The sequence below is a fragment of the Calonectris borealis genome, chromosome 3, assembly GCF_964195595.1.
Source record: "Calonectris borealis chromosome 3, bCalBor7.hap1.2, whole genome shotgun sequence".
NCBI classification, from domain to species: domain Eukaryota; kingdom Metazoa; phylum Chordata; class Aves; order Procellariiformes; family Procellariidae; genus Calonectris; species Calonectris borealis.
This window is the reverse complement of record NC_134314.1, coordinates 88,310,856-88,328,470: the sequence shown is the minus strand read 5'-3', so window position 1 is coordinate 88,328,470 and position 17,615 is coordinate 88,310,856. Positions and strand designations below refer to the sequence as shown.

At 38.2% G+C, this 17,615-nt stretch overlaps 1 protein-coding gene across 1 annotated transcript in view; it reads left to right on the top strand.

Moving 5' to 3' along the window:
- The window catches only part of CEP170 (centrosomal protein 170), a 105,094-nt gene that overhangs the window by 499 nt on the left and 86,980 nt on the right, over positions 1 to 17,615 (top strand). The window lies entirely within an intron of this gene.

Here is a 17,615-nt window from a genome sequence, read left to right as displayed (position 1 = left end):
GGGTCCGGAGGCTGCTCCGCGCCCCCGCCTGCCTTCCCCCTCGTAAGCGCGGCGGGACCGGTGGCGGGGGGCAGCCGCTGCCCCAGGGGCATCGGCGCGGACTGGATGCGGACGGCGCTGCCAGATGCCGCTGCCCGCGTCCCCCTGCCCCTTTCCGCCCCGCCGCCCGATGGGCGCCGGGCCGGGGACGCCGCCGCCGGCACACCCACCCGGCCGCCCGCGGCGCGGGTACTGGGGCTTCGCAGCCTGCCTTCCCCTCCCGCAGGCGGATTTCCGTGATTCGAGGGGACGTTTCCAGAGGTCTGATTTTTTTTCGGTTGCCCCTATTTCACAAACTGCCCCGGGGCTGCAGGCGGCGTGTTTCTGCAGATTTAAAAATCACTGATGCCGTTCATTTGAGATGCGGCGTTTCCCCCGACCCCTTAAAATAACGTCTTCTGAGAAGGATGATGGAGAAAAGCAGTTGCTGTTGCCTTTTCTCTTACTGCGTATTTTCACCCAACGAGGCGGGTCTCTTGCATTCAAAAATATTCTCCTGAAGGCGTGATCTTTTCTTTCTTGAGGCTCTTCCCGGGGAAAACATACAGTAACCGTTTTTTTTGTTCCCGGTGGCAAGAAGAAGCGCCGGGCCCACTTTGTCTTTCTGGCGTGGAAGCGAACGGGTTACTGAGCTAACAAAAACCCGATGGCGATTTTCGAGCAGAAAGCGTGTTGCAGCAGGGGAAGCTGGCGTCGAGGCGGGCGGCGGAGCCCTCCTCCGCCCTCAGCTTCTGCGCGCGCCGCCGGCTGCGGGCGGGCGGGCGGGCGGGCGGGGCGGGGGGGGTGGGGGCGCTCCTCGGGAGGGCTTCCCGCTGCATCCCGCCGCCCGCCGATCCGGCGTGTGGCGCGGCGTCGGGCAGAGGTGCTCGTACGTCTCCCGCGAGCCCGGCTGGGCGAAGCGCGTGCGGTGGCCGTTGGGCGTAGTAGGTGTGGGTACCAGCCTAGGGGAGCCTGCTGGTGACAGGAGTGGGGATGGCGTGCGCTGGTTGCCAGCCTTTGGGGCGTCGTTTTGGGCGTTTTTATGATGAGTTGACAGTTAGTCCATCTGTTCTTACGGCTTGATGGAAAAAAATGAAATGTCGATGCTATGCCGATGAGTTGAAGATACATAAAAATTGCGTTCTTATGACAAGAGATTACAAATAGCATCCACTTTGAAGAAGTTATTTTCTTCCCGGTGAAAGCAAAGGTACTTATAAAATATTTAACTACTTCGAAAGAATAAAGCCTGATCTAGCACTGCGATGATCATCTTTTCTCCTTTGGAATGCCATTCAAGACATTGTGACAGTGTTCTTGGCGCTGGGTTTGCTGTGTAAAATGATACGTGGGACGGGATGGGTTTTGTAAACTGAACCAAGACATGATTAAATATGCTGTGATTTCCTATGATTAATTTCCTCTGGGAATTACTTTATGTCCAGATGCTGAGAAGTCTGTCTTACTGGAACTGAACTCTGTTAGTATGGAAGCTCCTCAACTTTAAATTCTACTTAAAGGGGAAAAAAGTTAAACATAAATGCCACAAAGAATCTCCCCTCACTCTTTGATCATTATTTTTTTAAAATATTTTGTCACTTTCATGTAAATGTTTTGTTGTTGTTGTTTGCTTTCCTTTTTTTTGTCTGAAGGAGGTCAGGGAGGCTGGCTGAATAGAATAGTGTAGCTGAGGATACACAGAATTTTGTCAAAATCTCAAGAATCTAAAAGTTATTTGTAATGGATCAGATAAAAATGTTTTCTTTAATTCTTTTAAAGAGAAGCATTGTGGCATAAAAGTTGTTACCAAACTTACTTTATCATGGTACTGCATTTTTTTTTTGACAGGTGACTGCTTCCCATATCTATTCTAACTGACTTACTTTTGCAAAGAAGAATGGGTTCTTGCTATATTGTGCTTCATCAGCTGTAACGGGCTTGGCAGGCAGAGTTTTTTAACAATTCTGTTGATACCATACAAGCCAGAAAAGAAGCGGGTTATGAAAGTGAACTGGAAAAGTCTATGTTCACTTGTAGGTGGGAGCAAGGAAGCTTCCTTGAGTGACGGGAATGAAATCTGAGGCATGGGTAGCAAGAGATAGATTTTTGAAGTACCATTTCCAGTTCTTGCAAATGCAGGAAAAAGGTATTTAATGTACATTGATACTGTAGTATCTCCTTGAGTCTCCTAAAAAGACAATTTCTGTGTCAGCGCTGCATTTCTTAGCTTTGGAGACAGCGTGGAACTGAGGTAAAACAGATTGTTTTTACTTTAGCTAGAAAGCCAAGAAAATCTGTGAAATTCTGGTTTTCCTTTAGAAAATTTTCAGCAGGGGAGTCAGGCATTGAATCCGTGCAGAGAGCAGAATTTACTTGCAGAAATTCTCATATCTGCTTCTAGCACTTGTGAGGTTGTAAAAGGACACAATGGCATGCACTTCCCCCTCTTGGTAGAACATGCTATATAATGTAGTAAAAATTGATATGGTTGTGACCAGGAGCTGTTTGAAATTCGAGAAAAGAAAGTTCTTTATTACTGGGGGATGGAGCTTCAAATTTGCTAGCTAGGAGCTAGTGTTAGATATGTGTATCTTAGACAAGATACACATCTTCAGCTAAGTGAGCCTGTGGGGGTCTTTCGTTGTCCCTGTTAGGATTATAATGCTTTTGCCGAATGCCTGCGTTTCTTCCGTTCTAGTATTGATCATTGTGTATCCACGCATTTTCAACGGACTGGTCTACAGAGAGCAGCTTCCTTCAGTGCACAATGCTAATGCTTTCCTGGATTGGAGTCCATCCAGTGCATTGAATGAGGCAGGTGTCCTGGGGAAAAATAGTACGTGATCCTGTGACTTAAACTGTAACATAACGCATGCAAATTAGGGTGGGAAGAGAGTACAAACTACTTGTTCAAACAACTTTGTGTATCTGTCTGTTGTACAGTTATACATCCATAAAAATATTGAAATAAATTGCAAATACTTGGCTCACTCTTGTAGTTTAGTTTCTCCCACTCTACCCCCAAAAAGCTGGGAGGCTGTTTTTATTTTACAGGTGCATTTGTAGTTAGAATGACGTTTTTAATTAAAATTTTGTTTGACCTTCAAAAAACCCATATATTTTAAATCAATATTTGTATTTTTTTTATCATGTATTATGTCAAAAGCAGCTTGTCCTAGAAGTTTCAAATAAAACCCGCAAAGATGTTTTAGTAGATTGCTGACATAATTAGATTTCAGAGAGGGAGACCTGTGTTTGGGAAAGTACTCAATGCTGCGTCACTGAAGTTGAAGTGTATCATGCAGGCTCTTAAATGGTGGATAAGAAGTAAGTCTGGGAGTAGGTGCACGTTAAAGAGACTGACTAGCAGTTCTCATATCTTAATGCTTCTGCATGGAGTATTCCCAGTTACTCACTCTCCTCTGCTTTTGGTACAGCATGGCTGTACTGTTCTGTTGCAGTGGCTTTAGTACTTTTCTAAGTACATGAGAAGTTGGTTCACTCCACTAACCCAGCAGAAAACTATTCCTTTTCTTTTTGTTTTGCTTGATTCTTTTTTTTTTTCCCCCTCCTCCCTTGGGTTAACAAATTGAATTATCTTATTGTGTGATCAGATGAGTGCCAGAGCAAGTACACAGAATGGGGACAGCAGTGTCACGCCTGAAAGAAGGGAATACTCCATTTTCCAGTAGCAAAGATATATTTGGTCTGCTTAGCTGTCCTGTCTGGCTGTCCCCTGTGCCACTGTAGACTGCTGCGGTCAGAAAGGGGGTGGGTTATGTGTGAATCCAAGAAAACAAAATAATTAACATACTGGGTTTCTTCTTATTGCAAGCCTTCACTTACTGTCCTTGATATGTAAAATGTCCACAGCCACAGACTAAACATTCAGAACATATCACTGGATGAAAAAAATGTTTCTCTGCAAAGTAGATATGAAAAAAGGGAGGAGAAGTGGTTCTGTTAAGTGGTGTGGCCTTTGTACAAGGAAAAGCAGGATTTTTGTGCAAAGCTAATATTGGTATTTTCTCTTTCACAGAATTTAAGACTGTAAGTTTTCAAATCTTTTCATAGTTTTTTCTTGCCTACTTACTAGTTTTGAAGTGCGTGATTTTTGTGAATTGCTATTTGGTATAGAGAAATTGTTTTTATTCATTCAAACCAGAGATATGGAGCATCTTCTCTTTTTTTCATCCCCTGAATAGAATGCTCAATAAAACATGATAGCTTTTTCCCATGTGAGCCTGACATATTTGTCAACTTTGTTTCTCCGTCTCTTTTTCTCCTCTTAGAAATTTTTATTGAAAAATAGACTTTTCCTTAGCTAGGTGCTTTTTAGAGCTCCAACATCATCCACTGGTGGGCCTAGTGAGCTGATTTAGGTCCAACAACTGCAGCCCTCTTGCAGTCTAGCTTCTTCAGTTTGTTCTGCTGTGTTTATTGCAAAAGGGTCCTCTGTTTACTTGTTTCCATTCTTGTGAACTAAAATGTTTTATATTCTGATCTTTTCCATGAAACTAAGAGGGTATCTTCCTTGACAAATAGCTGAATCTTCTAAAGTCTGTGTGGTGGGCTTTCCAGATCTCATCTCATTTTGTACCTCATTCCAAATGAGATTCTGGTTCTGCTCACTTTGTTTCTTTCCAGGAAGAACTGCAATTATTGAGCTTTTCAGCGCAATAATAACAGAAGTGGTGCCACTCCCTGGCATTTCCAAGATGTTTCTTTGTGCACAGGGTATTTTGTTAGTCTTCAGCTGTGGTATTGCATGCAGAACTTGTAATCAATCCATTAGCTAACCATTATGGTCTGAAAGTAGCAATACACTGAATGCATTAAATCAGATGTACTTTCGACTTTTCCCTCAAAATGACATGCTTAAATAATTTTGTTGATGATCTTTCTATTGAATTGCAAATATTTGGCCATCTAAATATGTGTTCTCTTCTGTGTTCAAAACCAAAGCCTTTTCAATTATCTCTTACTTGTCTTCTTGTTGTGGATTACATTTCAAGATTAGGAAGAAAAATGCAGGAAGTGATATCTTCTCTGTTTTCTCATGAACATACGATTTTCTTGTTTTCATTAATCTCACCTTCTCCCCCCTGCCCCCCATGACTTAACTGATTATTTAGTCCTGTGGAGCTACATCATTGCAGGAACATTGATGTCAGGAATTAGTCTACTTAATTTTATAATTTAATTTACTAAATAGAAGACACTTAATGAGTAATATTGTAGTTTTACTTTTTTTTTTCCCTTTGGAATTTTCGTAAGAATGGCTGCATAGATGGACCTGTGGTCTGGCTCAAACCCAGCATCTTTTCTGCAAGTATAGCTATAACCTGGTGCCAAGGGAGGGATAAGAAAGGTGTAAGCATATATGGTATTTTCTGCTAAGGCATTGCTAGTGTCCATCTATTTTCTGCTTGGAACTTTTGAGTCAGGTGTCATTCTTATTAAGGATTATTCCTTCTACTTGATCTGCATTTCTTCAGCTATGTCTTGAAAAGGCAATTCAATAAAAATGGCCTTTTATATTTTTCAGACCTTCTGTTCTTATACATGTTCAGCTGTATACCAGCTTAATTTAATAATTAAAATCTTGATTTCCTATGCACTTTTGTTATTACAAAAAAGCCACCCCAGTTTTGTGAGGTTAATGAAGATTACACTTCTGCTCACCCATCTCCCCTTTCTTTAAACGATAATCTTTTCTTTTTATTGTACTTGGTTTCCAAAGGGGATAGTCATGTAATATGAGGGTTCAACCCTTCCTCCTTTTAGAAGGATTCACAAGTGATTCACAAGGTGATTCACAAGTCAAAAACACAGCTTGAATTTTAGCTTTAAGTTGACTGTGAAACTGGCCACTGCAAATCTTTTTTGAATTGTAAGCAGAAATTATTCAGGAAGCCATTGAGGAACCACTGAGAACCCAGAACTTCTTTTTCATTTAGCTTTTGGATTAGCAGAGGGTTTTGAAGAATGATCGCAACTGTTTGATAATTATGAAACCACCACAATATTTTCATGTTACAGATGATATTGCCCTCTGTGGTCATTTTGTGTTTTACTGTTACAGTTCTTGCTGATAAACATAATAAAGGTCTTGTTCAGAAACTACTTTTCTTCTAAATGCTGCTCAGTCATCAAGCTCTAATGGTCCTTTAAACATCATGCTAATTATTTTATTGGGCCATATTGGGGATAATTGGGTAGTGTCTTTATTTTGGTGAAGTCTACACTAACCTGAATCTTCAGCAACCTTAGTGAAATTAATCTAGGTCTGTCATAATTCATGCCTGATTGTTAAAATAAATGGTTTTAGTTTTAACTATTACCATTTGGATCACAAATTCTGTAGCATATTTAATTAATCAAATCTTAATTCATCAGCTTCTAAATACACCTTGTGATCTCTTTTTAGACCAATTGCAGTCGTAATATATTGCAAGGAATCCTATATGTAACTTTTTCTTGCTGAGTGCTCTTTTGAGAGGTGCGACTGCATGCCCAGTATCAGTCCTACATGTATAGCTTATGTAGCATATCAAAAATAGGCACAAATTCATAAAGGTCTGAAATGCCAGTTGAAGAATGGAAGCGTATGGCTTGTTTTTCATCTGTTGAAAACAGATTCGTAATTTAGAGAATAGTGTCTACTTGTTTTATGGGGAGCTGCAGAGAGACTTCTAATGAACATGCTAATTTTTTTTTTACTTCTTCCTCTTCTGTGGATGGTACTGCATAGCTTTGTTCTCTTCAGTTTTCTTCCTAGTTGGAGAACAGCAAGAAAGCTAATGTTGCTGGCACAGAACTGGAATTAGTGAAAAGGAGTAGCTTGATATAGTCAATAGGTGTATTGCAAAAAAGACTAAATAGTTAAAAACAAAACAAAACAATAAACCCCAAAAAACCCAAGAATGAGCAATGGAAAAATATATTCACACAAAAAAATACCAGGCCCAACTTAAGCTTGGACCTTAAGCTTGGGCATAGCTTGAGTCAATCACTTGAAAGTCCAGAGATGTCACAAGCTTTTTTTTTTTTTTTAAAGTTTGGCAATAATAATGTTTGAAATAAGGGAGCCATCGCAGAAAATGTATTGTTGCTTCTATTAATCGTAGTTTGCCACATGGAATTTATTTTGTGCTGAATCTTCATACCCTGTTTGTTTCATTGACTCTTTTTCTCATTCAAAATTCTATTTTTGACTTCCTTGAGCATGGGTAAGTGGTCTGTCTGCCCCAGGTCTTGGTGAAGTCAGTGAATCTTCAGGTACTGCAGATGACTTCTATGTGTAGCAGGATCTGTTATTACACAACAGTGCAAGGCCCAATATAATGCTATTGCATTATATTCTTTAGCTTGCTATAGGAACTTTTATTGCTTGGCATTATCCAATAGTGTCTTTTTCTTTTTTCCTGGAATAAATATTTCTTTCTTTAGTATTTGCAGCTTCTAAATCACATGTAATTGTCTTGCATCCTGCATGTGTATTTTTTCTAGCTTTCCGTAAACAAACACACACCCTTGCTTTTTTTCCATTTTTGTGGCCTGATTGCATTTTCTTTAGCATACTGTATTGGCAACTTCAATTGTCAAAGTTAAATGCGTTCAGGTGTTGTGTTGCTGAAACTGCAAATAGCAACAGTCAACTTCCCCCTTTAGGGCAGACTGATACTCCAGAGTCTGGTTTGCATTGATCTCTTGCAGGATTATCATTGCAAGTGTATCGTTTCAAAATGCTGCCTGGTTACGTGCTTTGAGGAGGTCAGTGTTTGTAACAGAACTAAGAACTAAGTTATCTAACAATTTCAGTTCCTGATGTCTGAATCGCATTTCAGTACCCGCACATAGTAGAAATGTTTTAAAGTTTTTATTCATCATGCCTTGAGCTCTAGTTTGTTAAGAAGCAAGAAGGTTTTTTCTGCTAGAGCTTCTGACATTGCTTTCATGGTCTCTAATTCTATTTTTTTTTTTTCTGGTTTATGTACCCTACACAATAACCATTTTCAGTTGGTCCAGTTAATATTACTGGGTATTTACTTAAATGTCTGACAAGGTGAATTAATTTTTATTTTTATATTGTCTAGTCAGCTTTACTATAGCACATAGTAAGGTCCTTTGTAAGGTGGTACTAAAAAAAAAAGCTGAAACGTCAATACCAAAACATGACAGTGAACCAGGAAGTCCTGAGTCATTCCTTGCCCAGTTAAGGCAAATTGAAATTTAATGTAGTTAAAAAAAAAAAAAAAAAAAAGGCAAACATAGTGATATTTTTAGTGCAATTCATAAAATTACTTCAAACAGCATTTTGGGAGAAGACTAGGTTTAGCAGATTAAGATCCTTGAGTTCCAGTATTTTATGGGTGTTTCCCTTGGTGCAGTTTCATTCCAAAACCAAGAAAAGCATTATGCCTTACTATTTTTATCTATTGTGCTTTTTGGGGGACAATGCCCTACCTTCAAAAAGAAATTGTACTCAAAGATGTCTGTATTGTTTTATTTGTATAGCTATTTCCATAAGAGTTCTTCCTTTCTTTCACATTTGGGATCACTGATCTAAGGCAGATATAGAAAAAAGACAACATTAGTGTATCCTGAGGTGAGAGACTAAAGATTTGATCACTGGTTTATGATGCGTTATAAAAAACGGTTGAGGCACATGAAAAAGAATAAAAATACACACTAAAACTTTTTTAAAAGTATATAGTTTTAATCTGTAATATGAAAAACTAATTTATATTTGAATAATAATTCTTACTGTTGCTGTAGATCTGTCTAAACATAAAAATTCCTATGAGGCTTGAGTGGATTTGGTGTAATTGACCTGCGTTCTCATAGCAGCCTAAGCAGAACTGGCTGCTGGCTGTCCTGGTCCTGCCCGGTTCTTCCCTTTTCTCCCACCCGTAGCTGCATAGCCCCATTCCTTTTGTTTTGGGGCTAGATTACTGTGTGTCAGCTTCTTGGAACCATTCATTTGTTTGCAGGAGTGGAGAGGAGCACACGAGTTAGTCTGCCACTAGTTGAACATGCTGAAATAGCTCAGCTCAGCTGCACGGCCACGTGAGTCCTGCAGCCAAGGCAAACGGAGTAGTCGGGACTTTGTGGCTGGGGCAGGGCAAGAGGGTTGGGATCCTGACAGCGGTGGGACTGGCTTTGGCTGGTGTGGAACTGCAGCTTCTTGAGTTTAGCATTTATATCATGAGCCTGATGACAGGCTCATTTGCCTGTCAGTTGAGTCTTCAACACTAAGGTTGAAAATAAGTCAACACAGTGACGTTCTGGACGTGCAAGCAACTTATGACAGGATAATCTATGTATTAGCTTTGTCTGTATTAACTTTCCCATAGTAACTCCTCCTGTGTGGCATGTGCAAGGAACACGAGGCAGTTCACACAAAGCAAGTTACTTGAGATTTGCTGCCATGCAAGTGTAGATGCAGGAGCTGCTGATAAGGAAGACGTGCCACACTATAAATTCACATCCCATACTGCTGACAGTAAACTGTACCTATATTTAGATCTTTAAATTTAATTCAGCCATTTCAGCTAGTAAAACTTTGGGCAGAGGCTGCTCCAATTTCTTTATAAATTCTGAATACATTGTGTACACTGGAATTTTATCACCTTTTCAGATATTAAAAGTTGTGGATGATTTGAAAATAAATGTGTTTTCTTTCTCTCTGAACCAAACTTGCAAAAACATCTGAAAAGCACTTTGAAATTGAGGAGAAAGTGGGAATAAAAGTCAGTCTTTGGAGCTCCATTGTTCATAGAGTTTTTCTTACTACTTAGACTTAAAATACAAATAATAAAGGATAATTGTTCTGTCATGATTATTCAGTATTCTTTTAAATTTCAACTGCCTTTCTCTCTGCAGAAGATTGCAGATCGGTAGTTACTGGTATATTCTAGAGCAGCTGTTCCTAACTGTAGAGCTTGACTTTTATGGATGTATTGGCTGACATGGTTGGACCTTTGTTATTGAAACATCTTCTGTTTAATCCATTATTGTGCTTGTGTGTTTATACTTGCAATACCATGAGAATGTACTCATTCTGTTAAAAATGCTTGTGTGCCCAGATGGGATGGCCCTCAACCTGTTTGTCCTGTGGACCAAGTACAGGGAACATGTTTCTGCTTTCTCTTTCCCTACCTCTAACTTGGAATAGTACATGGCATGTACATCAAAGGCTAAAGGAAAAAAGCAATTCCAAATTTCTGGCAACATTGGGAAAGCACTTTGCTTTTGATTCAAAGTAAAGCAATCCTATTAAGATAAAATGGAGAGAAAAACATATGCGGGAGGACAAGTAATGTCTGGTTTCTCAGGGCTGTGTCCTGTATCCCAAACTGTGCTGAACCTCAATATGCACATGTGCTCGCTCTTACCCACTTGGTTGGGAACCAGCAATATTCTGTGGGGAAGATAACCTGAATGGCAAATATCCTGCAAAGGCAGAGCACAGAGGAGCCATGCGAGTGCAGGGTGGCCAGCAGGCTGGAAGGAGGTGGGAAGTGTCGAACTTGTAGCACTGTGTTTCTGCCAGTGGGATGATGGACTTGTTCCTTTGAACTTGTTCTGCTCAGCCTTCCATTCTCCCAAAACTGTTAGGAGCTTTGTATCTCTGAAACCTCCAGCTCTCCAAAGCTTGCTGTTAGGAGGAGCGGCTGGTGGAAAAAGAGTGACTGCTTACGCCCCACTTCCTCAGGTAACTAAAAATGGGTTCAGTAAGAGTTTTAATTACTAACTGTGTGGTAGAAGGAGAACACAGTTTAAAAAATGTAAATAATTTTTAAAAATACACACTCTTGCTTGAAGTAAGAAACATGCCTTTTAAAAATATGTCTGGGGAAATAAAATGAAGGCTACAATTGGGCTATTTTAGATTAAGCAAGAGATAATATTAGTCTTCTATGTGACAGATATACTAAATAAATAATTACTATCTTTTCAATAGGAAATATACAAGAAATAAAATCCAGGAAGAGCCAAGGCAAAATAAACAAACAGAAATACAGCACTAATTTACTCTAAGATGTTAGGTGTTATTTATTAAACTATCAAAAGTGTTGCTCAGTGGGTACCAATAGTGATAATAACTTACCATGAAAACGTAGAGTAATTTAAGGACCAGAGGATGTGAATTGTTCCAACCTTTAAAAAGGGAACTGATGATGATCTGTCTTTCAACTTCTTATGCTTTTGTCTGTATTAAGTTTCACGTTAAAATGATTTAAAATATTTTTGGTAAACCAGCAGACTATTTCTCTATTGCAGCAACATGGTCAGTGTTGCTTAATATACCTTTTACTTTTTATGCAGCTGAGCATAACTAAGTTCCCAGTCAAATCTTTTTGTTGGAGACATAAAATGAGTAACTTCTGTAGTGACTGTGGGTAGTTCTTAAAAAAAAAACAAAAACCAAACCCCCAAACTTGTTCACTAAAGTGGTGATGAAAGGGATGACTCAATCCCTGTTTGTGGATGGGGTTATACTATCACTTCATCTTGTTTGGTTCCGTGTCTGGAGCAGTGTGGAGTTCAGAGCTCTTCCCATTTAGCCTTCCCTTTCACATCTCTTCCTTTTATTTATTATTTGTTTTCTTTAAGGCAACAAAATTATTGAACTTACAAAGGAAAATCTATATAGGTTTCCTCCCATAGAACTACTTGAATTCCAGATTTCTGTCTATTGAAAGGCACACTTGCATTAATTTAACAGCCTTTAAAAATATTTATAGTATGATACTAATAAAAGCGTTTTTCAGTGGTCTCCAAGTGTTCTGAAGTTAACCAGATTTTCATTGTAGTATTCTGCAAAACATATGCTAATGTTGTACCAAATCAAATTTAAATCACCAGTCATTCTTAAACCAGCTTATAAAGGTCCACCTGAAAATATTCTGCTTACATAGCAATTAGGGCTTCTGATTGTGATTTAGTTGAGGGGTTGACCTGCTCAAACAAGTCCTTGCATAAAAATGTCAAGCTGCATACTCACTGTATGTGTTAATTCTAAAAGTTTATAGTGACAATTTCACATGTAACTGATCACATTTAGTGAATAAGAGATAGTGTAAGAAATAGAATTAAGACTTACTATGCTAGTAGCTATATTCCCGTTTGTTGACCGCATACAAGAAAGGAGCGAGTAGGCCCTGCAAGCAAATGTGGAATAGCTTCTCTCCAGGGAAACCATTTGCTAGGTACTGATTACAGACTGGTTTAAAGTCTTTGCAGTAAGTAATACTTATTTATACCCAAGAATAATGGGTATTCTTGTTTGTGCAAGACCCTGCTTTGTGTCTTCCTAAATTCTCAGTACTGTCTTTTTGGCAGCTGTTTTCACGTGATCATACATTGAGAAAATGTTAGTGTTGTATTTGTTACCTTTCAGTTTCATTTCATGGGAAGGAGAGAGATGGGAAGGACACATTAAAGAAATGCTATACTCCAAACTGCAAGACTAGATTTCTATTGAATGATCTGGGATGTGAGTAAAGAACTGAATAAATAATTAAAACATAAGTCATTTTAAGCCTTGCTTTACTCTATTTTTGTATGAATCTCCAGGAAGACGACTTCCCATCAGGAAAAGATCTTAAAAATCAAGTCCCGTATTATTGGCTGAGATTGGAAAGTGCTGAACCTGAAGAAAACTGCTCCATTTACATCACAGCTACCATGCTAATTTTTAAAGAATTTTGGTTTTAAGCTTGTCATGATGTTAAATACTTTGTAGAACACCCATGTAGCACAGCTTAATTATGACACAGTATCAATGAGCTTTTATTATGCTTGTGCACGCACACACCCTCTTCCTGTCTTCAGTCAGTGAGGATTGTCTAGAGCAAACATCACTTAACTTTAAGGAAAAATTTTGAGCCTTTGGTTGTTTTGTAAAATAAGTACATCCAACTTTTTTTTTTTTTTCAGTAGGGCCTGTGTTACTGATCTTGGAACAAACAGCTTAGTGTATTTCCAAGAAAAATACATCTGTGGACTTGGCTGTTGAGAATAATTGTAAAAAGCTCCAAAGCATTCCATAAGGGAGAGGGAAGAATGTATCAAATATTTTGTATGGAGCCTACCTTGGATATGATAAATATGTTTTTCATGTTACAGTAGAGATGTAGCAAATAATAATAATTGAATATCTTTTTCAAGTTATCTATCTGTAATACTACGAATGGATGTGGAGATCAGTAACATTGATTTCAATAATTGTTCTCTATTACTTCCACTTCCATGTTCTGTCTACTTATGCATTGTGTCAAGAAATAAAATGGAATTGAAAACCGGAAGATAGATGTTAAAATAACTTAAATACATGGGGTTTTTTTGAGAGTATTCTTATCTTCATACCCACAATGTAAATAATTCCCTGTATTAAAGAAGAAAAAATTTGCATTGCCTTGAATTTAATTTAATCTTGCTAAATAACTTGGGACATGGAATAAACCCCATATATTTCACAATTTTGGGGAAAGTGAAATCACCACCCTTGGGAGGTTAAGAGGTCCAATTTTATTTGCAAAGTGGTGTTTGTCTTTTCAGTAGTGCTCAGGACTGTGGTCGGTACTTGGCCAATGCAAATAAAACCTCCTCGTCATACACAGCCTACAAAATAACTTGGAATATGCCATGATGGAGGCAGTGAGAATAGGAAGTGGAGGAGGAAAAGCCCTTGACTGCTTCTTTAAGAGTACATTCTGCCTGAATGCAATGCCTGATTTGTATTTATTTATTTATTTTCCTGTTTGCTTATCTTGGCAATAGTATAGTCTGATAATATAGTCCGATATGGAGTAGGGGGAAAGGAAGTATTTCTGTAGCTTTCATTAAAGGAAGCTTTTTCCCAAAGACAATTTGGTTACGGTTTCTTTGGCCTGCTTGCCGCAATCATTTCTAAAGGCTACTTATCAGATGTACTATTTCATTAGCATACTGGGTATGCTAATCTCTGTATAGATGACCGTGTTTGATCATGGTGAAATAGGAATATTTTTCTTTATGCAGTTCTTAATCTGAATGAGAGTGATGGACAAAATATGAAGACTTGATTGTTTGATCATATGTTGAGCTACTCTTAGTCATTACCCTTTATTTTAATTGTTTATTGAAAGCAGCTTTTGAAAAGTGTTGCCTTTCAGTTTGGGAAGACTGCAAAGAAGAACATTGAGAGGAATTATTTTTTGCTTATGAATGTAAAGATTAGGAATGCAAAATGAGCTCTTCGTTTTATTTAATAAATGCAAAATATCCTCATTGTCTGTTATCAAATGATAAAATAGGATCGCTTTTTTGAAGTCTTAATGGCTTTATCAAAGTGGCCAATAACTAAGTATGCCTTTAAGAGTTTTAAATCTAATGTTTAAACTGAGACTACCTTAAAACTTAAAAAAAAAAAAAATTAACTTAAGAAAAATATATGCATAAAAAGGCTTATGATTGTTGTGTAGAATGTTACCATGTACACTACCAGTCTCATGCAAAGTTTTCTAATCAGTCTTTTAAGAATTTTTGTGTTTACCAATATTCTCTGTAAAGATAACCCAGTATTTTATTTTTTGTCAAGTTGCTGAAGTCTTAAGTCTTTAATTCAATCTGCTTCTCAATCCTTTCAAATCTCTCTCTTTTTTTTTTTTTGGAAAAGGGACTTTTGTGGTAGGGAAAAGCATGACTGTCTTCATAGTTCCTGTAACATTTAATTTCCCTTTCTTAGATACTTTAAATGGGAGATTATTTAGTTTCAATTGTGTGAGTTTGCCTAAACTTGGTAGAAAGTCTTAATGTTGGACTTCGTATTTGTTGTAGACATCCTGATTGTTTATTCATGCAAATAATATCTTTTTGCATACTGTTACACTCAAATGATTGATAGCCATCAGGAAAGCCTTATTTTTGTACATTTGTTTGCAGTATTTGTATGTTGATATTTATATAGTAGCAAAGGAAAAGATCTCAGGCTTTTTTTTTTTTTAGTCATTATTACATCAAAAACAGAGTAGGATATGGTCTTTTAAGTCATTGTCCCTCAAAATCAAAACCCCAAGCAACTTTCAGTGCAGCTGCACTGTTGGCAGAAAAAGGGGTTTATTTCAGTTGCTGTTCTGACAGCTATTCCTGTGTGTCACAGCAATAAAATAGATGTAGATCTAATTCTGACCTGGACCGGAGGGAGAGGATGCTTGTGCAGCCCCACAGCTGTAGCCACATTACAGGACAGATGGAGGGCAACAGCGTCCTGAGCTGTTTTCTTGTCCTTACTCCATCAGACGCAGGAAACAGCCTGTAGGGCAAGAAGGGTATCTGGGTCCCTTCTGTAGAGATCTCAAGCTCTTTGAATGCAGGAGGAAAATCTCTCTCTATCCAGCTAGAAGGCTTTTATGCCTTTTTGTAATTAAAATATGAGGAAGAAATGCTTCTTCCCACAAATGCTCCTGAGGAGTCTGCTGTGATAATCTGACCCTAGGGCCAGATCGACAGGGTGCCAAACTGTACCCTCCAGCTTCATCACTGTGAACCAGAAGGTGTGGGTGTATGTCTCTTTTTTTTTTTTTTTCCTTCTTCTCCCCCCCCCCCTTCCCTTCCCTCCCCCTTTCTTTTTGTTTTGTTTTGTTTTTCTTCTTCTTCCTTTCTCTCCTAGCCAGAGACCCTCTGAGAAATACATTGCTGTTGCTTTATTGATTTGGTAGAACTCTAACTCTTGTTGTTTTAGTTAGTCTTGTATGATAGGTAATATAAGTAATGTGCATATCTACCTGTGTTGGATGTGTATTAATAAAAAAAAAAAGCTGGGGGCATGACTCAGCTTGATCTCTTCGTGCTTTATAAAGGCATTTTCTTGATCTGGCTTTTGTTTCTCCTCTATGTTTTATTATATTTAATTTTTTTTCTTCTTAAGCTTAAAATAACTTTTAAAAAATCTTTTTAAAAATACTGGATCTAGCAGATGTTGCAATTGAACAATTTTCTCTGTAAACAAAAGACCAAGGTGATTTTGTAGACTAAGATTCAAGGAGGTTTACATACTCTTATTTTGCCTTCTTTCCTCCTCCAACTCTGTGTACAAATAAAAAAAGAAGAAGAAAAGGGGGACAGCAAAAAGAGGAGAAGGAGAGCAGTTTTCCAGGGTAGTGGTTAAGAGGGTTTCTTTGATCTCAGTGGTTGCCTTGTTCTGTAGAATTTAGTCATGGCTACATCTTTCGATGGACACTGAAAATTACATATTTTAGATGTAGTATAACGCTTTAGTGTGATTTTTCTAATCTTTTTTTCAAGAAACTGTGGCCAAATTTGGATATTTGGACTAAAGTGGAACAGGTCAAATATTTCAGAAGCAGAATGAATACCTGAGGCTCTCATTCAGTTACCTTGTCAGGTAAACCTTAATAAGTTTAAGAGATAAGCCAATAGACCAAGGAGGACTGCAATTCTTCTGATGTGTTTCGATTTAGTGATAGGGACAGTCATCCTAAATGTACTCCTGTTCCCCATTTGAGGAAGGAAGTTAAATTGAATGGATGCTTCACTTTTCTTCCCTTGGGTTTCCTGTTTTCTTCCACATTACTTGTTTGCATGCTTGCCATCCAGTTCTACTCTGTTATGTCAGTGTACCTCGAGAGTAATTGCGTAAAATTTTCATGAAATTTATAACTAATAGCAATATTTCTTTATATCAATGTGAATGGGAACAGTTTCTTGTTCAGGGCTGTATATAGTATTTGAATGTTTCTAGAGGGATGTGTTCAGGTGAATTTTCCAGTCAGTGAAATATTCGATAATAGCAATTCTACCTTGTTGGACAACTGCTGAAAATCTAGGATTGTTTTGGTCAGTTTTCCTATGTATGTAAGCTCATCTTCTCTGGGGGATGTTGATGAAGAGTTTCAATGTTTTTAAATGTAATTTACCTTATTTATGCTTCCATTGATTTATTTTTTTATTAATTTTTTACAGCCTTTTAAGGATGTATTTTTATTAACCTTTATGGATATTGTTATGACACTAACCTAAGCCTCAAAGTGAAAAGTATTGTCACTTGACAACTTGATCCAGCTTGACTTGACCAAAGTATTACTTGGGTAGTGTCTTCTCACTATGCTAAACTTTTATAGCTGTATCCCATGTTGCTTGGCAAGCAATGGCCAACACTGAACTTTTCTTCCTTCCCCTTGTGAAGTATACTGTGAATTTGGAAGGTCCATAAGTTCTTCAATATCATTAGCCTAAACCATTTTAATTTAGATGGGTACTTATTTATTTAAGGGTTTTGAGGAGCAATGTTGCGCACTAATGTGTCATGAATTGAATTCCAGTTCCCAATGAAAGGTTCTTCAGCCATGCATCTTTATTGTTGTTGTTGTTTTTTGTTTTTCCTGCACAAGATACCTGCTTTATTAACAAATTCACTTGATGGACTAGCCCTAGGAGTTGGTGAGAATAGTTTCAGCCAGGAGGCTGTTGTCTGTGGAGCCCTCTGTCTCCCTTTCTGGGATGTCAGCAATGTGAATAGTGGAAGAAGCAGGGGATTATGATGAAAGCACAAGGATAGTTTCATGACTAAAACATTTAGAAGATAC